Consider the following 23,931-nt stretch of genomic DNA (forward strand, 5'->3'; position numbering starts at 1 on the left):
ATGAGAATTGATAATGTAATACCCAGAAGACCCAGATTGCACTTAAGGGTGGCATCGGGGTCCCGGGGGCCTAATTGTAACAGCTGGAGAAGGAATGTATTCTCCACTACTTTGAGGTTCTCAATCTTTCTATAGCCCCATAGTTCCGCCCCGTACAATCTGGCCAAGATTGCTATTTATTTGTAGGAATTAATGGCAGGTTTGGGGGATGGAACGCCAAATTTATCAGCAAAATGGATGATTGCACCAGCCAGGTCATCTTCTTGTCAAAATGTATGGACAGATATGTCCACTTCTGGGCATACCCTGCCAACTTAGGGTGAACAAAGCAAACACGAGGAGATGATGGATTGGGCGCTAAAACATTTCAGCCACTCACCCCTAGTCACAGATCTGGGTTCAATCCATCAACATTCTTTATTTCACTTCGCCACCCCAGTTCAGACACAGCTATATGAAAATTAGTCTTAACCCTATGCCTCATGGGAACATTCCAGGCTCAACTGCCAAGCCATGCCTTCCCTGACCGGACACAAGTATCCTGGGACCGATTTCGGGCTAACAGCCCTCATCAGCCAGGCTAGCTTGAATCCAGTCGCAAAGTGAGCAAGGGACCCACGTCTTGGCATACCCTGCAAACTTAGGGTGAGTTTGGGCTGGACTGTTCCCATTGGGTGCAGGGTCAAGACTGATTCTTCTATGCATCCATGGTGCGAGTGAGCTCTCTCTCTCCATATTTCACGCCTTTCCATCAAATCCCATCTAGGTTGGCTCCTTCGCTCTGAGCTATGCGCTGTCCTTTTTGGTTGGAATTTGCCCTCAAATTTGCTTTCTGTTGTGCCTTCAGCTACCTCCGTGAACCCTGTAGCTCCACCTTCAACATAGGATCCCAAAGGACTGGGACTCTTTCCCTCACCCTCTCTAATTGTACCACTGTCCAGAACTGCTGTGAACCTCCCAGTCACTCGAGTGTGCTCGCCTGAACCAGTGGGAGTGCATGTTATTAGCGCCACTGGGGTTTGACTAGGACGATGCTGGGATTGCCTGTGCCTGTGGGCTTTTTAGGCTCTCAAGTGTGTACCAAAATGTTTGTTGTTCGGTAGGGGACCATTCGGTTCTCTCACCTGGCAGGCTGATGTATCCTAATGCAGGGGAGAGCAAGCATCGGAGAGAGCACCTCCTTACCTGGACATGGCGGGGGAGTTGGGGAAGCCTTGCTTGTTGTCTGTGCGGTAGGATTATTGGTCTGGGCCTCCTCAAAGATGGCCCAGAGCTCTAGTGTGTCCTTCTTTCCTGAATATCTTTTCCATATGTGTGTTTGTATGTGTTGGATTAGATTAATGTTGAAAGTTCCCTCTTTTAGCCAGGGAAACGCATGTTCCTTAGTGGATGTATGCAATTTGTGTCAAAACTTATTACGTTATTTGCTTGTGTGGGGAACCTGATTTGCATGTGTTTTGGTGGCGATTCCATGATGAGTTGGGTACTTTTTCAGAGGACAGATGCTTCCTAGTTCCTCTTATTTAAGGAATCGTTTAGTTTTGCTTAAATGATGGCAAGAATATATGTAGAAGGGTTTACTGATTACTTCTTACTATGAGCTCAGTGCTATCTACAGATGCAGCAACCTGAATATGTCATAAATAATAATAATAATAATAATAAAGCCATTTCTAAAGCGCCTGGCTGCACTAAAGATAGTGTGTCCCCGCGCTGGATTGTTGCTAAGTCAGGAGGCAAAGAGTCACGAGAGCGAAGAGGGGAAAGAGGAAAAAAGGAGATTAGTCGGGAGGAAATAGGTAAGTTTTCAGTTTAGCACGGAATCTGATCTCTGAAGGTTCCATACGGAGGTCAAGCGGTAGTTCATTCCAGTGCCTAGGGGCCAGGTACCTGAACGAACATCCTCCCATTCTAGCTCTACGAATGCGGGGAAGTTTGAACAGCATCGCACCGGATGACCTAAGATTCCGGGTGGGGCGATGAATAGTGAGGAGCTTTTGCAAGTATCTAGGGCCTTTACCATGGGCGATGCGGTGCGTGAAGCATAGAGCTTTGAATATGATGCGCTCCTTGACCGGGAGCCAGTGGAGTTTAGTAAGAGCATTCTTCCCAGATGCTCTGCGGGGCAGGTTAACTACCAGGCGGGCAGCCGCGTTTTGTACGCACTGAAGACGATGAAGACCTGATTTACTTAGACCTAGAAGTAGAATGTTGCCGTAGTCAAGATAGGGTGTGACCAAGGCATGGACGAGAGTTTTTCTAGTGTTGATGGGGAGCAGATCGAGGACTTTGCGGAGAGTCTTTAATGTACTGAAGCATCTACCTGTAACTTTGCTAACCTGTGACCTAAAAGAGAGATCGGAGTCGATCATTACTCTGAGGTTTCTGACAGATTTGGCGGGAATGGGAAGATTTCCTAGTTCCACAGGCCACCACATGTGCGTCCAGGCATTTAAAGATTTTCCGACAATTAAGAGTTCCGTTTTATCGCCATTAAGGCACAAACAGTTGTTATTCATCCATGTTGCCACAGATGAAAGGCATTTGGAGAAATTAGTGGCATCTTCCGTGCGGTCGTGCGTAAGCTTGATCATTAGCTGTGTATCATCAGCGTAGGTGACAATCTCTACTCCAAAAGCTTCAACAGTATGAGCTAAGGGTTCCATATAAAGATTGAACAGGGTTGGACTTCGACTGGAGCCTTGAGGAACCCCATGGGTCAGTTTGCGGGGGGAAGATTTAAAAGGAGGGCAGTGCATTTGGAAACTCCTGTTCTCTAGGAAAGATTTTATCCAGGCAAGGGCGGACCCCTTCACTCCCATATCAGAGAGGCGAGACAGCAGCGTGGTGTGCATCACGATGTCAAAAGTTGCACTAAGGTCAAGTAAAACCAACGCTGCTGTCTGTCCTTCGTCCGCCCTCTGTCTGAGGCTTTCGGTGGAGAATAGGACAGCGGATTCCGTTGAATAGCCAGCTCTGAACCCCGATTGGGTGGGGTGGAGAAGGAATTCCTCCTCTAGATAGGTCATGAGTTGACCGTTGACCACTTTTTCCAAAATTTTCGAGCAGAAGGGAAGAAGGGAGATGGGACGAAGATTCTGAAGTTGGGAAATGTGAGTATTGGGGTTTTTTTTCAGTGGGATGACCTGGGCTGTTTTCCATGCATCGAGCACATGGCATTCTTGGAAGGAGAGGCTGGCAATGTGAGTGATCTGATCAATCATACTATCCAGAACTCCTTTACAGCGCTTGGGGGGACACACGTCACAGGGGGAGCCCGATTGTATGCTGTAAGCAATGTTCAACAGTTCCTGTCTTCCGGGAACTTTGAAATGTGTCAGACCAGATATTGTGGTAGAATTGTCTGTAGATGTCACATGCTTACTAGAGATATCAGTGTGGGTTGTGAAAGTGGCGTGTATTTTATCAACTTTGCCCACAAAATGATCTGCAATAGCATCACATAACTCACTGGAGTAGGTGTCTTGCGCTTCGAGTCTGGTAGGGACCGTTAGCTCTTTGTAGATGGTGAAGAGTTCTTTGGTGGGATTATCGGCGAATTCTATTCTACTCTTGAAGTGGGCACCTTTCACTGTTCTTATAAGTTTATGATATTTATTTAGTTCTGTTCTGTATAGTGACTTACTGTTATGGTTATAGTTTTTCCTCCATTGTCTTTCCAAATTTTTACATTTAACTTTGGCTATTTTAAGTTCCTCGGAAAACCAGGGGGCAGTTTTGGTATGTCTTGCGGGTGGTTTCTGTGTCCAGGGGGCTACCGTATCTAACGCGTTAGACATCCAAGTTTCATAATTATTCCATGCCTCCTGTAAGGTGTTACTAGGGGGTGGAGGCTTTTCGAGTAGGGCAAGTTTAAAAGCTTCCTCATTGAATTTTTTCCATTCTCTCCGTTTCTGGGGTAGGGATTTGTTGGATCTAGTTTCTGAGGGGGTGCTTTCTATATTGAACGGGATTATAAAATGATCTGACCAAATAGTTCTGATCGGGGGGGAAACCATTACACCCTCCCAATTAGCAAAGATAGGATCGAGAAGATGGCCAAATTGCTGCGTGGGAGAATTGGATTGAAGGTTAAATTCTAGGGCTTTCAAAGCTTCTACTACGTCTTGAGCCTCCCTACTATCAGTAATGTCGAAATGAAGGTTTCAATCACCTAAAATGAGGAATTTTTTATATCGAAGTGCTGGTTGGGTGATTAGTTCTGTAAGTTGGTCGCCGAACTGAGCTGCCCCACCGGGCGGGCGGTATATGAGTAACCCATTAATGATATTGCTGGTTCCTGTTTTTATTGTAAAAAAACCTCCCTCGCTGTTAGGTAGCGAAGCCTTCCAAAGGGTGCATTCTAAATCTATTTTATGCAATAGTGCAAGTCCCCCACCTCTCTGTTTCTGTCTATCTAATCTAAGTATGCAATAGCCAGAAGGGATGGCTTCGAGAATTTCGGGCGATGAAGTTTCATCAAGCCACGTCTCGGTAAGGAATAGACCATCCGGACAACTTTCCGTCAATAGATCATGTATTTCCAATTTGTGTTTCTTCAGAGATCTGCAGTTTAATAGCAGCATTTTTAACTTAGTTGTTGTCGCCCGCTTTTCCTTTATCGGGAGTTGAAAAGTGCATTTGCAGGTTTCGCAAGTGTGGGGTAGAGCGTCCGCCTGTGTGGTGTGGAAGCAGCTATCTTTAGATGTAGGGCATAGGGATAATAGTTCATGTTTAGTGTAGTGTAACTCCTGTCTGTGGGCTGCTGGGATGTCCCGAGGGGCAAGAAAACCGGGGGGTAGGGCCCCGGGCCTCGTTCGGCAGCGGACGGGCGCAGACGGGCTTGCCTTTGGCGCGCCTTCGGCGCGCCAAAGGCGTGCCCGCTGCGCGCGTCCGCTGCGCGCGTTCGCGCCATCGCCCCAGATATAGTGCAAGGGAGACAGACGCTAGAACTGCTCCCTGCACTACACCCAAGATGGCGGCCGCGTCAAATAACCATGCATATGAAGGGTCACAACCTAAAAGAATGTGTAATTGTTGAGCAAACGATATGAAATTTGATATAAAATAACACATTTTTGCTCTGGCATCAAATAACGACTGTGAGAAATAGCTGCACCTTCCTATACCACTTTGAATCATCGATAATAAACAACACTTAGGACAAAAAACTGTTGTGTTAATTTACCAGTACCACCGCATCAAATATACCTTGCATTAATTTCAATACTGATAATAAAGAAAAAACTGACAGAGACAGTGGCTGTCCTGTCTGGAAGGAGTTTTGATGAAGTTCCACAACTGGAGGGGGCTTGATTCCCTACCCAAGCCACACTGCACGGGCTTCTGCAATGCTGTCAGGCTCCTGTCTGCACCCTTCCCGCCTACAGGTGTCAGCCCACCCCACCTCCTTCAGATACGCTCTCTGCAAGCGCTAGTAGCTCTGTGCGACCTGTCTGCAGCCTACCCTGACTAATACTGTTAGACATACGCTGCTTACGGGGCAGGCGAGAGCCGGGAAAGAAGCGCCAGCAGGACTTCCACCTGAGTGATTCTATGTGTGGTGACTGCCCGCTTTGAAGAGGTGCAGCCGGTGGGGGAGTGCGGTCTGGCCCCATGCACCAAGGGATGGTGCAGAGCTCACGCTCTCTCTTCACAGCTGGAACCTGCTCCATATCCTTTATGAGCGGTGGAACCACTTGCTACACCAAAACACCACTGGTCTGGTCTTCTGTCCTGGACATTGTCTAGATTAGAAAGATTCCTATTTGAAATAAGCATTTCTAGGGTACATTCTAAGCTGGGAAGTCTTTGGTTAGCTCATGCTGAGTCCTTTCATCGCAACTAACTGGGGCAGACCACAAGCCACAGGGAGCAACGTGGCAGGGAGTTGCAGAGGACCTCCAACAGCTCAGCTGCACCCAGAGGCACTTGTTGATCTTGAGCCGTGGGCTTCCAAAGTGCCAAGACCGGACCAAGACCAGGCCCGTCTTTGCTGGCCATCGACCTGAAGAGGCCAGGCTGGGCGTATTCTCTTTCACGCCAATACCACCGTATTGATGCTATTAACCCATGTAAGTTTGGTTTTCAAAATTAAAAACCTTCCTTTTTTTAGGGACTTATTGGCCATTTCATTGATGTTCTAAATCCTCATCTTCTACAAATATGGGCAAACGCAAGGCAGGTAACCTGCGAAAATTGTAATCTACCTCAAATAACCACAGAGACCTAGGAAACCTTTACCTGAGCCCTCCCCATCAGATTCGAATACATTGGCTGATATTGGTATGCTAATAGAAGAAGTAGAGTTGCTTTTCACCACAAGTGAGAGAAATAGAAAGGGTAAATTACCAAAAGTTCTAGAATACCCCAGTCCCCTGATGTGTGTATGGTGATTCTTGTGTCAGTCAAGTGTAGCATCTTCTGACCACTTGGATCCTATAGAGCAAGTTCCTCCCAATCCTAGAGACACTTGCAGTCTTGAACTGGTTGGTATGGCCCATGCCCTCTATAAACTAAAATAAACATTGTTCCCAATGTGCCATGTCACAATCGTTTTGATCCATTACAATCTATTGGTTTCAATGAAGATACTCTGACACACAATGTGCCTGCACCTGAAAGTAATCCAATCCAGTCTACTGAAACGGTACGCAATGCCCACAGGGAAACAATTAATATTGGAACACTGGACTGCGTATTGGATCAACTTAAAATTCTAATTTTCTCTTTGTCTGCTCTGGTTACTAATTTACTAGATGAAACTTGCTATTACTGGCAGGACCATATGTGTATTAAAGGTACTTATGAGCCTCTTTTAAAAATCCATCAAGGCAAAGTTGCAATACTACAACTAGTGGGGAATCAAATGTGACCATGAGTCCATGAACACTAGAAACTGCAATAAAATAGGTCAAGTGGATGTTCCTGTAAGACCACCAAATAGAATTTTCAATTTAAAGCCCCTTGTGGGCTCTTATAGCTCTTATACACAGGATATGCTAAAGCACTCAAAATGGCCAACCACCAAAGCACTGCCGGCAGATTATCCAAGGATCCAAAGGTCCCACTATAGTGAAACTCGCTCATATCCAGTAGATAATATAGGACCACTGTTCTCTTTTTCATTAGGACAGCATCCTACAAAAGACTATTTCAACCTGGCACAAGAGTTTCCGGTCATTTTTACCAGACAATCAATTTACATGGTCCAAAGTTCCGAAACTGAAACCAGAATCCTTCAAGGACACAGAAGCCTTAATTAATAAAGTGATCCATTGGCTTAGGGTAGAGCGAAACTATCTTTCAGTGGTCAGATTTTGCATTGTGCATGCAAAAAGACGTTCACCTAATCTATACTCATATAATTACATACAAGTTGTCTTGTGTTCAAATCAAATGGTTGAAAATATTATTAACTTTGAATTGCGGACTTCTCATCTTGCTGGGGTCAAACTGTTGGGAATAAGGCAGAAAGCATTCCCTCCACCAACGGTCATAATAAGAGGGCTCATTAGTAACGTTTCCAGCCCTCCCTCCAGAGATACCACAACCCCTTTGCCTGTTGCCACATCTAACCTGGAGGAAATTGATTAACTAACAAACTAATTTGAAGTGAATCCTTGTTTTTCTAACAAGAATATATTTTGCAAAGTAACCAATGCAAACTCTAAGGTGATTAATAATGGTAACTGAATTTGATCCATAAACAAAGACGATTTAAGTCAGGTTATTGACAATAAGAATAACCTTTTGATAAATTGCTGCACTTTAGAAAACATATATGTTCAGTTAACTCTGGCAAACATAGACCGCATCTTTAAAGGGGATATTTCCAGCAGGAATAATTGTTCGCTAGCAAGTGTTAAGTTATTATCATGGAATGTACCGGGGTTAGGCTCAAAGCTGGCTGATCCAAATTGAGTGTCGCTCTTTGAAGAACAAGACAATTTTTTGCTCCAAGAAACCTGGACTGCAGAAAAAGGTTTTATAGATGGGTTTACCATGTTTAGCGCAGAAGCAAAGCCTGCAGAGTGATTTGGGAGAGCAATGGGGGCCTTATCATCTTAGTTAGAAAGGGTGCATCAGCTCACTTACATTAATGGACATTGATTGCCCTGATTTAATGGGGATTATTGTGATTTGCGAAACAGGTCCCCGTTTGGTCCTTATAAAAATCTATGTTAGAATGACATTGGCAACTGACAAACCATTCACTTTATCTTTCTTGGAAGAGGTCTTAGATGCCTTACAGCTAAACACAAAAAACATAGTGTCAGGGTATTTTAATACTGCTTATGAACCCTTGATATATTTAAATGAGATTACTGGAGAGGAAGATGAAATGTGGGCTATCCCGTCATTGATAGGTCAACCAAGGAAAACCGTCTCCACCCTTGCACTCAAACTGGCTTCCTTAACAGTTAGCAGGGGACTCAGAGAGGAACTTGTACCAGTGTCATAGATTATGTCCTCATTAATTTGAGATTATGGTCACTTTTAGTTGACATTTAAGTGGCAATGTGTTTAGATAGGAACCACAACTCTTTGGAAGTAACACTAACGGGTGAATCTCTGAAGTAAAAAGTTAATACTTCTTACACTATAGTTCCAGTCCCCTCAGAAACTAACAACCACCACTATGTTACATGGCCTAATGTCTTGTCAAATCAAAAACGATACTCCCAGATTTATAGTTTATATGTTGTATATCTAGCGGAATATGTGCGACTTAATGAAGTAGAAATCCCCATCTTAAATGTACACAACCAGATGTTTGGAGAGTTGCAAAATATTTTTTATAAGGACGTTTTTAATTTAAAACCAAGTTCTACTAAGGAGTCTAAATGGTTTGACCAAGCGTTTAAATCAGCCAAGAGCTCAATAAGTTAGGCCATCTTGGATGGCCATAGGACTAAAATTAGTAAAGCCAGATGTACTTATAAGGGATTATTGAACCAGGCAAAGAAGAACTGGGATGAAAACCCTGGCAAAATGTGTTAGCTGCAAGCAAAACAAATGACATTAGGTATTTCTGGCGTTTAGTAGCGCAATCTAAATCTGATAGTGTGAAAAATTATCATTATAATATTTCACATGATATATGGGTGGTGCACTTTTCCACTGTTTATGCTACAAAACATTGTAATGACCGGAGGACTAACAGCAGCTTGAATGCTCTAAAAAAAAATGGATAAAATAAACCCTGTAGAAGAGATGGCCCCAGTGTCATTAGTCTTGAGGATACAAATAGAGCTATTGATTCCTGAAAATCTGCTAACACTCCAGGCCCAGACAGAATCCCTGGAGATTTATATGAAATGGAGCCCCAGATATGGTCAATTTACTTAAATCTATTATTTAATGCAATAGCAGCTGGGGGTAAATTGCCAGACTCTTGGCCTGGGGCTGAAATTATAACAATATTACAAAAAGGCGACGCAAGTGACCCTACAAACTACAGGCCGATTAGTTTAATCGATAATAGCCCAAAACAATTGCTAAATGAATATAGAGAAACTACAAGATTGGGCAGACTCTCCAGGCTGGTTTTAGGGCAAAGATTAGTACAATTTACCAGATTTTCAGGTTTACCATTTTATATTGGAATTTGTTTCACTACAACACCAAAAGCTCTACACCACGTTTGACCTTATTCCACATTCAAACCTATGGCAAGTTTAGGCAAATATGGGGGTTCCAGTTCATCTGTTTCAACTTATAAGTAAACTACAAAAAGAAAATCATGCTCAAATTCGATGGGGTCCAAATGGAGTACTGACAGACCGCATTCTCATTAAGTGTGGTATGCATTCTTGCACCAACATTGTTCTCTTTATATATGAACAATGTTATGAATATCTTGGAACACTGCAGAAACGATTCTCCCGTTTTGATCAATAGAAAGGTACCAATTAATTTATTCAGGAGCGATTCCCTTCTTATTTCTAAGACATCTATGGGCCGCCAAATTTTAATCGATAATTGTTTATGTTTATGTTTATGTAGGTCTAGGGGCCTGGAATTAAATGTAAATAAAACCAAATGTATGGTGTTTTGTAAGGGTAAGAGAAATTTTTTTAATATTCACGTCGGCAGGAAACTTTAGAAAGGGTACATCATTTTGACTACTTAGGGGTTAGATTCTTGAAGAACTTTAAGTAGACAAGTCAATTAAATAAGAGTAGTCTTGTAATTGAACATAGATCCAATGCTAGTATTAGATTTCAAAAGCAAACAACATCACATGCTGTTTCACCATCTTTGGAAATTTATCGGACCAAGGACCAAGGCGCAGAGCTTTATGACACTGAGATTTGGAGTTGTGTTGACACTAATCGGATAGGATAGTAGCGCCGAAGCTGCACTAAAGGCAAGCCTGTCTGCATCTGGACGGCGCGAGGGGCCAGGTATGCTACCGGTTTTAATTTTGGGAACACGGGTGCTTTGTCAAGAACCTACTCAAGAGTGTGCAAGTGAAGTGTACAAAGAAGTAACAGAGATGAAAAAAGGAGGAAGCGGGGTGGAGAAAGAGGCAAGAGGAGTGCAAAAAGAAGCAAGAGAGTTGCAGAAACATGCAGAAAGAAGCGACAGAGGTACAGAAAGACAGATGAGGTGCGGAGTAAGAGGCAAGCAAAGTGCAGAAAGACGCAACAGAGATGAAAAAGGGGGAAGAGGGGTGGAGAAAGAGGCAATGGGGTGCAGAAAGAAGCAAGAGAGTTGCAGAAAGAAACAAAAAATATGCAGAAAGAGGCAAGAGGGGTGCAGAAAGAGGGAAGATGGGTGCAGAAGGAGGCACAAGGGTTGCAGAAAGAAGGGACAGAGGTGCAGAAAGAATCAAGAGAAGTGCAGAAAGAAGCAACAGAGGTGCATAAAGAGGGATGAGGGGTGCAGAACGAAGCAACAGAGATGCAAAACTGGGGAACAGGGGTAGAGAAAGTGGCAAGAGGGGTGCAGGAAGAAGCAAGAGAGGTGCAGAAAAAACTATTCTTAAAAATTATTTTTCCTACCTTAAATTCGATATTCTTGACCACGATATTTTCGCTGTCGATATTTTGGAATCACGATATTTCCAAGTCGATATTTGTGTAAGTCGACATTTCCAACTCAATATTCTGTCTGAGCACCACGCAAGTTATCATCTCCATTTCTAATGGCCTGCAATCGGTTGCGGAGAGTTTCAATCAGTGTATGTACAGCATTATCTGATGGATGAAGGACAACTCATTGAGGATCAGCGAGGACAAGACTGAAGTGCTGGTATTTGGTGCACAGAATTCCATCTTGTCAAATTCTTGGTGGCCGGCAGTCTGTGGTCCCCTCCCTATCCCGGTTAAGACAGCAAAAATTCTGGGGTTAATTTTTGATGATGGTCTGAGCTTCTTTTTATATACTGGGGATTCTGAGAAAGGTTTTAACTTTCATTCCAACCGAATCGATCCAGTCAACCATCATCACTCTAGTCACCTCTCGGCTGGACGATTTCAGCGCTGTGTACCTGAACATCAATGTGGTCTCCTTTAACAAGCTCCAGGTGGTACTGAACGTTGGAGCGCAGTTGATTTTCAAACACCCCAGGTGTCAATCTGCCAGGAATGGGATTTGCTCCTTGCATTGGCTCCCCATCAGGAAGCGTATATGCTTTAAGGCTCTGAGCATAGTATTCAATGCCATGCATAGTAAGGGTATATTTAAGGGTATATTATTGCTGCAAAAACCTGACAGAGAAAAAATTATGACTTTGACATGCTATCCTCTAACCAGCGGAAGCCCTGTACAGTACACAGGACTGATTGAGCCTGACAGTCTGTCAATATCAGCTCCATGACAAAGAAAATGACAATTCTTTTTTCGCAAAGAAAAGAATATCTTGAAGAACCACTGGCCCCAATTTGGCCGAACACAAGCAACACCTAATCTCACAGATCCAAATCTTTTTCCATAATGTCCAAATCGTATCCTGTATCACACCCAGGGTTGAAGAGTACCGTCTGTGTCACACCCAGTGGTCCAAGCGAACAAAACCTTTCACATCTTTTAGATACAAACAGTGTTGAGAAACCGGTAGCAATGAGAAAACCCTTTTACAATAAAAAATAAGATTGAGGTGCCTGCCAAATTTCACACCCAATGCAAAGAAACAACTAATATTCACCTTTCCTAGAGTGCTGACGTTCGAAAATAAGCATTGGCATAGATAATAGTTCTTGCCTTTGGTGTTTAGCCATGCAGCACATTATCCTGGGTACTGTGCCACCTGGAATTGAAGAGCTATACAATTGATTTAATTACCATTGACAATTGCATTATTGTACACACTGTAGTTATCCAGTATAATCTGGCTGTTGTGTCTATACACTGTGGTTCCCATCTATGCGAGATATTGACACAAGAGTACTGGAAGCCAAAGTTCTCCATGGCAGTGTGACATACCTCACCTCACCCTACCGTCACATGTTGTTCTTGTGGGTGAAAGGTAGCTGTGCTGGGACAGTAGTTTTTATGCAAGGCATACATATTTCCATTTAAGATAGAAACACTTTAGGTGGGACATTATTACTCATTTAAGGGGGCAAGTGAGAATTTTATGGAAAGCACATAGCACTTACATCCATATTGTGCAAAACCTCCTCGTATACAAAGAGCATCACCAGCAGCTTAACAACACAAACACACAACAGCAGAAATTATTCTTTACCCACAGAAATTATACAGCATATGCAACAGCGGTGTAGTATCTGACAAGTAGACTATGTATGGCATGGGGATTAGAAGTGAAAGCTACTCTTAAATACACATACACACAGCAGTGCAGACTTCCTTTGCACACACATAACAGATGCAGAATGGGAAATGGCAGCATTAGATCCTATCACACACAGAACAAAGGCAGGCATCGAAGCACTACAGTCACAGAGGACAAAAAAACAGGCGAGAAGCAGTGCAAGTTCCTTAGCACAAAGAAGAGAAACACAGACATCAGTCCAAGCTTCGATCACACACACACATATGCACTTACATCACAAGCACAACAGTGAAAGATTCCCTCACACATAAAGAGGGGATACACCAGTGGACTCTTTCTTCACACATACAAATCAGGAACAGCAATAGTCACACGTATACAAAACAGACATAGCCTGGAAAGCAGGTGCATTATTTTCCTGTGAAACAGCCTATTTAAAATCAGAAGCCAGGATTTTATGAAGGACAATGACACAAGCCAATGACAAATATAGGCGGAGCTTCAAGTGAATACTCCAATACAGCATGCCTTGCAGAGCAGCGCATGCGCTGCCCAGGCTTGACCTAAAAATGAATTTAACAGTGTGGCTTAAAAGCCTGACAAGCTCTGATGTACTCGACATTTACAGGCTGGCGTTGCTGCAGATAGAGAGGGAGCTTATAGCACAGGCAATTGGGGATGGCCGACCGCTGCCCTCTGTGTTGGCAGGTTTGAGCCGTGCCATGTGATAGAATCGGCAGGTGGCGCCCACTAATTCAGAGAAATGAACATTCAGAAAAATCCCCATCAACAATGCGGGTTTTGATGGGGTTGAAGAATGTGCTAAACTTACCTATTACAAGAACTGCGCATAAAATAGCATTGCACAGCACCAAAGGGTTAGCTGATAGAACATGTCCCAGTAATAGAATAATATGTGGCAAACTCATAAAATTGCAACATTACTGAAGTGCATGATGAGGAACTAGACCTAGACACTTTACAAATGTTTTTTACACTGTGGGTTCATCAGACATGAGTTTAGTTTAAACAAGGGACACAATGTATAACTATGCATGCTGGTATGCATCTGCAAAAGGGATCGCTGGGGAATGCTTTGGCATAAGTAGGTACAAACCATGTGCGTAGACTTTTTGAACTATTTCTCTCATAAATATGTTCTCAAAGGTGCAGTAATCCAGTATTATGACTCGGGCCACTTTGACGGGCACAGCAAACATAGGGGGTGATTACGATGGTGGACAGAATTGAGCCATTGTCACAGGAATCGGGACCACCCGGCAAAATGGTGGCGGTCCCGCAATGCAGATTACAATGCGACCACCACTGTGGCGGCCGCAAAAGCCGTTTTTAACATTGCGGCGGGTGTTACTGGCTGCAGCACCCGCCACAATGTTAAAAATGCATGTTGTGCATTTCCCTGCACTACGTGGCAGGCACCACATGGTGACTGCCACCTCGTGCAGGGAACTGTAAGGGGCCACCATAGGTGCCCTCCAAGTGCACAAATTCAGGGCACCTGAACAAGGGGGGCCAGCAACAGGCCCTCAAAGTCAATCTTTGACAACCTTTGAATGGCGGACAATCGCCATTCAAAGTCTGGTGGAATGCAGCATCCAAATCTGGCGGGCGGTGCCTGCTAGGCACCGCCACCATTTTGTGGATGCTGGCTGGGTCCAATAGGCAATCGTAACAACAGACGTGGTTTTCCATCCGCCAGCACTCTGCCAGCCAACCTTATCTGTCAGGAGGAGAATGGCCGCACGATGGCAGGCTGCCAGTGCCGGGTCCACCGCTATCATAATCAGGCCCATAGTTAGCACAAATAATGGAGGAGTAGGAGAAATAGTGTGTTCAACCACCAAATGCTCTGTGACAGTGGGCACTATTTGCCATATTAATTCAAGGTCGAGTAGTTAGGAGCAGTGCTCATTGGGTCCAAGTGTGCGATTTGGTGGTCCTCATTTTATTTCAATTTACTACCACAGCTAAATTTAAAAGGGGCCTCTAAATGAGACTCCTTGATAATTAGTACCCGAGTCAGTCTTACAGATGCAAGCTAGTATCGAAAGATCTCAGAGGCCAACCATTATTGTGGAGAAGTGTGGCTCACTGGTTAGAGCAGGCAGACCCTGAAGCAGAGGTCAGACCCGGGACCAGGGTTCAATTCCCGACGCGGCAGGGTCTTGAGCTCAAATGTCCATGGACTCGATAATTCTCGCTTCGGTGCCTGACCTAATCATGGGTTCACACTCTGCAACTCTGGGCATTAAGCTTGCTTAATCTCCACAACGGCCCCCGCGGCGGGATGCCTGGCTTTCACCTTGGGGATCCCCTGTAGGGGCTATCTCACAGGGAAAAGCCAGGACGGGTTCCCAAGGCAAGCGCGGAGATACCCCTTCGGGGGTCGATTCAGGCGCTATATAAGAAACATAATAATTATAAACTGCCATCCACTGAAGTAGAAGTTCTTCGAATTACGGCTAGAAAGTGAACAGCAACATATGCAGGCTTTGCTGGTGATGGATGTCTTAATGTCCATGTTATTATTAACGTGCTGAAGGATGAGTGAATTAGAATCTGCTGTAATAGACATTGCAATCTTTCAGATACATAGAGATCTGCTATTGCTGCATTTGAATCTAGATTCATACTGCTAAGGTTCATCCAATTCTTATTTATCAAAGCATTAACTTCTTAAAAAGCCCATAAACTAGAGCAGAAAAAGTCTGATTTCTAGATGTCCACAGTTGGCAATCTGTTGCAGAGACGGATCCAAGGGGGTTTAGGAAATCAAAAATACTGTTTGTAAAAAAAATATAAATACATCAAGGAAATATCAGCCAGTAAGATTACTCTGGCCAGAGGGACTGTTCAGTACATTCCTATGTTTTAAGACGACAGGATTTATTTTAAAGAAAGCAAAAGTACAAGACACTGCCCACTGGTTTAATAGCCAACAATATTTTTCACCCTTATTGTTCCTCTACATTTTTGTATCGCATCTTGGGGCTCCAAATACAGCGTTTGAGTTCTAGAGTAGCGTGCTACTCATCAAAAAGCGCTTCGGCACCTTATCGGAGGTAGCAAGTGCTATATAAATGCAAACCCTTCCTTCTTCTATCTCTCCACAATCCTTTTTCAATCCAAATAAACTCACATGTCCACTGCTCAAATTAATTTCATATCTCACTATATTAATTCTATGTCAGGACCGGAGGCGAGGATTATGCTATTCTTTCTTCACTTTATTGAATAGCAGCCATTTGTAGTCAATTAAAACAAACTACTATTCCCATGAACCATAGGGAATAACAACAAAAACAATAGAGAGTTTCAATCTAGAGTGTCCATGCTCTGCACCAATCACAGGCCTCCAATGTGTAGGTAGTCCCTTGTCTCTGCCCATTCCTCCTCTTTCTTCGCTGCTTGCAGCCAAGATAGGTCCAAATTGTTTAACCTGTATTACTGTGTTATAGTCCTGTTTGCAGCGCGTAGTGCTTTACTTATAGCGCTGTTACTTGGTTTTAGCACTGTTACTGTGCTTGGTTTTATTGCCTTAGGTGCGTAGCGCCGTAGTGTTTTTCATTGAAGTTTAACTCACGGCAGTGTGCAGGTGGCGCGCGTGTCAGGAATCGCACGCTCGTCGTGTTTTCTACTTTGTCTAAACTTTGTTTTTCCTGTCAGCGTTTATTTTTCTGGCAAGTCTGCCGCTACTCAGCGGCTCGTGTTCGGCCGTGGGAGCGTCTGAGCTCCCTAGCGGCCGCGTTCTGTGTTGCCTGCGACCTGCGGTGACAGCGCTGCCTCGTTAGAGGGTGCTTGGGTCGCACGCTTGATGCGATGTGCGTGCTCCGGATTCCGTGCATTCCGACATCGCGTCTGGATCCGGAGCACCGCTGCCGCGCGAGACTAGACTGGTCCTTGCCTGCTGAGACACCCCTGACCTAGGTCTGTTTGTGTATCTGGGGAATTATCCCTGTGTCTTCGGCTGGGGAATTATTCCTGACCTGCTGTTGTTGATTACGCCCCCTGAACGCCTGTAATTACGGGTCAGTACCTGCCGTTAGACAGTTGACAGCAAGCTTGCTGCTTACTTGGGGGTTCGTATTTTCTAGGCCAAAAACGCTCCTCTTTGGGGAGTCAGTATCGCTGACAGTGTCTGCTGGGGACCCGTTTTTGCTGCAGGCTGACCTTCAATCGGTTGGCACCAGGGCTGTTGGGGTCCAGGGCTTAGCCCTTGTTGTGATTGTGTGCATTGCCCGCATTTATTAGGCTGTCCCCCAGCCCCCCTTATTGTCTGAGGTATAAACCCTCACCTGATTCCTGTTCATTTTCCCCTGGTGCTTAGTGGTTCACCATGGCGGAATTCCAGGATGAAGTTTATGAGGATGACCAGTGGGAGCAAGACCCCCTTGCAGCCCTTCAATGGGACGATGTCACTGTAGATGCGTCCATCCTCAAAGCGGTGAAGCAGGCTATGACACCCCTTGAACAGAGGTTGGTTCGTAAAATAGATCAAGCCTGCAGTCGCCTGGCTAGAGCTTCTCAAGACCTTTCTACAGCCCTTCCTTCTTCTGTTCCTCTAGTGAACTCTCAACCACCGGCAAAGCGCGCCTAACCCACTGGCATAGACACCGATGCCTTTGACCGCCTCAAGCAGCCATTTCTTGCCAGGACTGCCCCACAACCGGCCCTTCCCAATACCCCTTTGATGCCTCCGGTTCCTGTTGGTCAGGGCGATGATGATGATGCAGCCGGCCCCTCGCGGCCTTGGAGCCCTTCTCGCCCAGACCCTTCCTTGGACGGGCAGAATCTCTGTGTGGATATGTTGGATCCTGATGATGTTCTGCATCCGCGTTCCTCTGACTGGGCCCCCTCGGACAAGGTCGCCCAATATGTGGCCAGTCGTATTCGCTGCCCGCTTGAACCCGCAACTGGAAACTGTCTTAGGGCAGAATGTCCTCACCCCTCCATGGAGGGGAAGGTGGCCGCCACGCCCGACATCAACCCGAGAACGGCCACCTTCCTTCAGAAGTTTATCAAAGATCCTAAAAAGGGCATCGACAGGTCCTAGCGGGCGTGCCAGGACAAGCTCCTTGACATCCTGGGCCCAGCGACTAAGATCCTAGACATGGCGGAGGAAGCCAAGGCTTCTGGTTCCCTCATTTCTCCTTCACATCTGTCCTCGTGGGCTCAGCGTGTGGTTGTGTTCCTGGGCAATGCAAACTGTGCTATATCCATGGAACGGCACCGGTCCCTCCTGATTAAAGTAGACCCAAAGTTGGGGGATCTGGCCGACTCTGAAGCGGGCGCTGTGGCGCAGGGAGGCTTCTTTGGCGAACCCTTTATGAAATAGTTGGGGAGGTTTGTTAATACCTTTACCTCCATGGACTGGCCTCTGTCCTCTATCAGAAAGGTGTATCGCCCTTGGGTTTTCCGAGGGGCCGGACGAGAAAGGGTCCGCTCGTCCAGCTGTCCCAATCAACACAGGGGACAAGGCTCCGGTAACGGGCAGTACCCGCATTGGCAACTTTTACCCCACCCGAGGCCGGTAAGGCCAGAACAGAGGAGGCAGAGGCGGTGGCATCTCCAGTTCTTCCGGTGAGTGTTCTCCCTTCTTCCCTTCTAAAAGTAGGGAGCCGTCTGGTGCATTTTTTCTCAACCTGGATTTCCATCACCGGGGATGCCTGGGTCCTGCAGACGGTGCAGGGTTTTCGCATAGAGTTTCTCGGAACTCCTTCGCAACCCGTGCCTCCCCGTCCATCGCAGACTCTGTGTTAGTCGATCAAGAGGTACAGTCTCTCCTGCACAAAGGGGCTATTGCTCTAACCTCGCCTCACCCCCATGGGTTTATTAGCAATATTTTATAGTGGACAAACCAGATGGGGGAAAGCACTCGGTTATAAATCTGCGTGAGTTCAATGAGTGGTTAGTCTATCGCCACTTCAAGATGGAGGGCATCCATCTGCTGCACGATGTTCTTCGCCCCAACGATTGGCTGGCACGTCTCTACCTACCGATCCCGGTTTTCCCACCTCATCGTCAGTTTCTGCAGTTCTCCTGGAGGGGCAAAACTTACGAGTTCACCACTCTGCGTCGGGCATGAGACTCCTCGTCTACCTAGACGACATTCGTTTGAGGGCTCAGGATCCTCGGAACACCATTGCGGCACTTGCAGTCGACTGTCGATCTCCTTCAGAGCCTCGGCTTTGTAATCAACAAGGCCAAGTCTACCCTGGTCCCGTCTCAGATGGTTCTGTTTCTCGGCTTTACGATAGACTCCGTGGAGTCCACCCTCAGCCTTCCCTCACACAAAATGACGGAAATTCGTCACGAAATTTGGAGGCGGTTGTGACATTTCTCAATAAACATTCCAACCAATGCAATAAGGATTCCAGAGGAGAAGACAGAATCCCTAATAAGAGCCTCAGTGATGTGGAATGACACTTATGTACTGCACGCAACATGTGGCTCTGATCCCTATGGTTGCTGAGAATACACAGGTTAGACATATAGCCCCCACTGGCTGGAGATCTCAGGCATTGTACACATATCTGTCAGACACCATAGTGGTGATTATGTTGCCTATGAAAAAATGATAGGGGGGTGTACATGATAATGTTTCCACTATCCTTTATGAGGCTTAAACAGTAGAGGCACTTGGCGATCAAGTATTGGTTATCTGGTCACCTACCAGGCGTGATTGCTTCTTGCTTTCCAGCAAAGGGGGTGAGTAGCTACTGTGTTAAAGTTGGGTGAGAGAATGAGAAGGGGACACCTGCTGGGAATTTGGGGACCAGGTAGGTGGGGGAGAGGGTGAAACAAAAAAGAACAAAATCTGTTTTACAATGTTATTTGTAGCCAGACAGGTGCAGCAGGGGGCAATGAGTGCTACACAGTCTTAACATATCTGATACATTACTATGAGTAGAGGAGACCAACAGTATCTCTAAATGATGACTTGGAATGTTAGGGGCCTTAATTACTTGAGAAAGACCCAACATGTGCTGCCAATGCCCCAGACATTGCATAGACGTGCTCCTACTGCAAGAGATGCACCTGGTTAAAGATAGGTGTGATGATGGCTAGGTCCTGAGTGCTCCACAGATATTTTTCATTCTTTTCAGGAAACCCTAGAGGGGTGGCGTTGCTCTTTCGAAGAGGCATTGCTTACCATCACATAAATTCTACTGCTGACCCAGATGAACGATACCTGATAGTCTAAGGCATACTAAATCCGGCTCTTGTCTGTAAGGTTTTTACATGATGGTAAATACTGAAACCCAAAAATATATTGTAAGACACCTGATGTCCCTCCAGTGCCCATGGGGCCCCTTTGGGAGACAAGGGGGCAGGCAAAATTGTATTAATTAATAAATAGTTGGGTTCTCCCCAAGGCACACAGACCCCTATGGGAACCTGGGGGTGTCACATTATTATAAAAATACCTAGTGTACCTTCATGGCCCAGGGTCCTCTGTGGTAGGCAGGCAAAACAAATCACAAATTAATAATAGTTGATGTCCTTCTAGGGCTAATATGGTCCCAATGGGAAGTGGGGGATTTAGGCAAAAAAATATATATATAAAAAATATGTGGGGGTCTCTCCCGTGGTCAAAGCGCCCTTATGAAAGAAAGGCAAACATTGAATAGATTAATTAAAAATAATGTCTGGTATCCCTCCTGGGCACATGGGATACAGGCAAAAATTGAATAGATTAATTAAAAACAACAACTGTGTACTATAGACTATTACAATCAGCCACAGGCACAACTAAGTATATCAGGATAAATATATTAGGAAAAAAATAAAAATTAACAAAAATGACACAGCCTTTTTTTAATATCAATGCTCATTGAAAATCAAATAAACTAATGAATAAACAGAAACATCCACTGACTCAACAAAATGGTGGCCACTCACCACATGGCATTGGTGAGTAAAGAAGGAAGTGTGGTTAAAAAATACAAAATGGCCAGAGGTAGTAGAAACAGAGAGAAAATGTTTGCTATGAGACAAACACACACACACACACACTGGCTCATGCTAAAAGGCTGTCACTGTGTGGGTTGCAAAGGAGGAAACATGGAGCACAAAGACAAAATGGCTGCCTTTGACACAAATACAGACACACGTACAGGGTTCAGAAAGTAGCAGTCACACATGGAGGCATGTTGGAGCCCCTTCCGCCCCAACCATTAAAATTTGCAAGATTGCAGAGAAATAATTGCACAGGTATATACCAGATCCCCCTAAAGTAAGAATGTGAAAATAATAGATTAAAAATTCACCCCAGCCCAATAGCTGACTAGGACCCAAAGTAAAACATATCACAATATGAAGACAAATCTGGATAAAATTCACAAAAGCAGAAGAACATTTAGGAAATGTATTAACTTGAGACCTCCACCATCCAAAAATATTAATTATCCCCTAACTCCACATGAGCCTGCCTGCACCCTCCCTAACTTAAACTCTAGGAATGTGCAACAAATAAACAAAATGAAAAAAGGGAACCAAAATCTTGGTGCATGCCAGCACAACCATTTTGCATAGAACTGCACTGAACTTTCTTGCATTCCAAACTATTCCAACTCCCAAGGCTGGATGATGTAGCAGAGATTGAAGAAGAAGGAAGAGTGATACTTTCCCTCCAAAATCCAAATCCAAAATGATGAGAGCATGACAAAGCACAGGGAAAGGTCTTCAGGGCTGATCGAGTAATCAGAATCTGAGCACTGCTAGGAGTGGCACAAATGTAGGACAATCATGTGAACTTAAGTCATATCCCACAGCACGCTTTTGCAGAAGAGGAAAGCTTTGTTTGAGAAACAAGTACTTTTGCAATCGTGCCACTGGTAAGAATGTAGTCTGTCTTCAGGAGATAGAAAAACAGAAAAGAGATGGCAGGATAAGAGTTTTCCGTATACTGGAGCAGGTGACATAAAAAGAGGTTACAAAGCAAAAAACGAATTGTTTAGAAATAAGTTGATAGCTGTCTCTCATGACGTGGTAAAGTCTCGTTTGGAATCCAAACTAAAGCATTCGGGCAGCAATGCCAAGTCAGGAATGGCAGGCTGATGATTCTTCAAGAAAGCGATGATGATGAGATTGCTAAACTAGTGGAGGAGTATGTGGCAAATAATTGTAGCATCTCTGTCTAGCCTCCCGACGTCACGTGACTCGCCACAATGCATTGCGAGAGTGACGTGACGCGGGCGGCCGTTAGGATCGCGGCACGAAGGTGAGCAGTCGGCTCTCCCCTCGAGATATAAAATAGTTAATAAAGAAAAATGAGAAGTCCTCTGCCTTGTCCATGGTCTTCATTCTGGAGGGGCTCACTCCCATACACCACAGTGGCGACGAGGCGGCAGAACCCAGGAGCCATTCCGGCTGCCATCATGGTAGGGGAGAGCCGGCAAAAATGCTGTGGCGGGCGCTGCTTGTTCAACGCATCCACTAAGGTGTGAGTGAAGGGGGAGTAACATTGGCGCCCGCCCCACACCCCCCACCTGTCCTCATCACCCGCCTTCTATACTTGCTTTAGAGGGCTGTGTCAACACCAGACACCCCCCGCATGAGAGGTTTCGTGAGGGCCTTCCATGGCCACTCATCAGGCACAGCGACCCCACAGCCAGCCAACCAGCGCGTGGGGCACCCAGCCACAGGAACAGGTTATCTACCATGCAGCGGGCACATCAGGGAGCACGCAGCAGCGGCGAGACAGCACAAGGGGTGCCCTGCTCCCTACAGGGTTTGTCCCACTATTAGGCCACAAAGTTTTCCACACGACTTCTGCCCTACAGCATGGCGCACCGCCGTCCAAGCCACCCGCATCATGTGCACACAGACCTTCTCCCTGACCAACCCAGTACCCTTCCTGCCATGAAATGGGCCGACTGGAAGGGGTACTTCTTGAACTATCTATCGGCGCTGGAAGATGAAGGTGAGGAGGAGTTCTTCAGTAAACGCCGGAAGAAGATCCACCTACATAATCTGGATCCAGAAGGCCTGCGCGTTTACAAAAACCTGGTGGAGAAGCCTAGGGCATCTACAGATGACAACGTTTTCCAACATGCCCAGGAAGACCTTGATAACCATTAACAGCCAGTAATTTGCACAGCCATTGACCGGTACAAATTTTTCCAGCGCAAACAGACCGAGTCGGAAACAGTGGAGGACTACGTAGCAGCCCTCAAGAAGTTGGCCATCAACTGCAAGTTCGGCCCCCAGCACGACGACCTCATAAGGGACCAGACCACAATGCACACAACCCACTCAAGCGTCCAGGAGAAGTTGTGGTGAAGCGTCTCTCCCGGAGATCATCGCGATAGTCAAGAGAGCTGAGTTGTCCAAACAGTGCACACTCGCCGCCAAGAAGGAACTGGTCCAACAGCCCACAGTGTGCAAAGTGACAGACTGGAGGGTTCCATGGACAAGCATGGAACCTATTACAGATGCGGCAGCCAATCCCACATGGCAAACGATAGGAAGTGTCCAGCATTCCACGTCAAATGCTCCTTCTGCAGAGTCACGGGACATTTAGTTAAAGTCTGCAGACGGAAGCCCAGAAGCTCTGCAGTCAAATATGTCCCGGATGACTCCGACGACCTAGATTGAGCAGACTAATCCGACCAAGATTGCATAGTCTGCATTGAGGACCAAATCTTAGGCATTGGCGACGTTGCCAAGTAGAAGCCATCCTGCATGTTATTGATTGGGGGCGTCCAGATCGCCATGGTGGCGGATTCCGGTTTGCCATACACCATCATCCAAAAACAGCTTTGGGACAAAGACTTTGCCCAGGTGGTGGGGAACTACCTCCATCCCACTGACGTCCACCCAGTCACATACACAGGGAAACATATCCCCATGGTGGGGTTCCGGCGGCTCCTGTTCCAGTTCAAAGGCAGGCACACAACAGCGAAATTGGACATCATGCAGAAAGGCTCCTCAGTCCTGGTGTGGGTATACCAGTGAGCGCTGGGCATCTAACTCAACCCAGGCGGTGACACTCAAGTGCTTCTGATGGACGACTCATCCACGCCAGCCTCGTTAAAAGCAGAGTTTCCAGCAGTCTTCAGCCACCACATCGGGAAGATGTTGAAGTTCACCCACAAATTCTTGCTTAAAGAAGGAGTGGTGCCAGTATCCCACAAACTCAGAAATATCCCATTTAACTTCAG

Source organism: Triturus cristatus, chromosome 3_1 (assembly GCF_964204655.1).
Source record: "Triturus cristatus chromosome 3_1, aTriCri1.1, whole genome shotgun sequence".
Taxonomy (NCBI): Eukaryota; Metazoa; Chordata; class Amphibia; order Caudata; family Salamandridae; genus Triturus; species Triturus cristatus.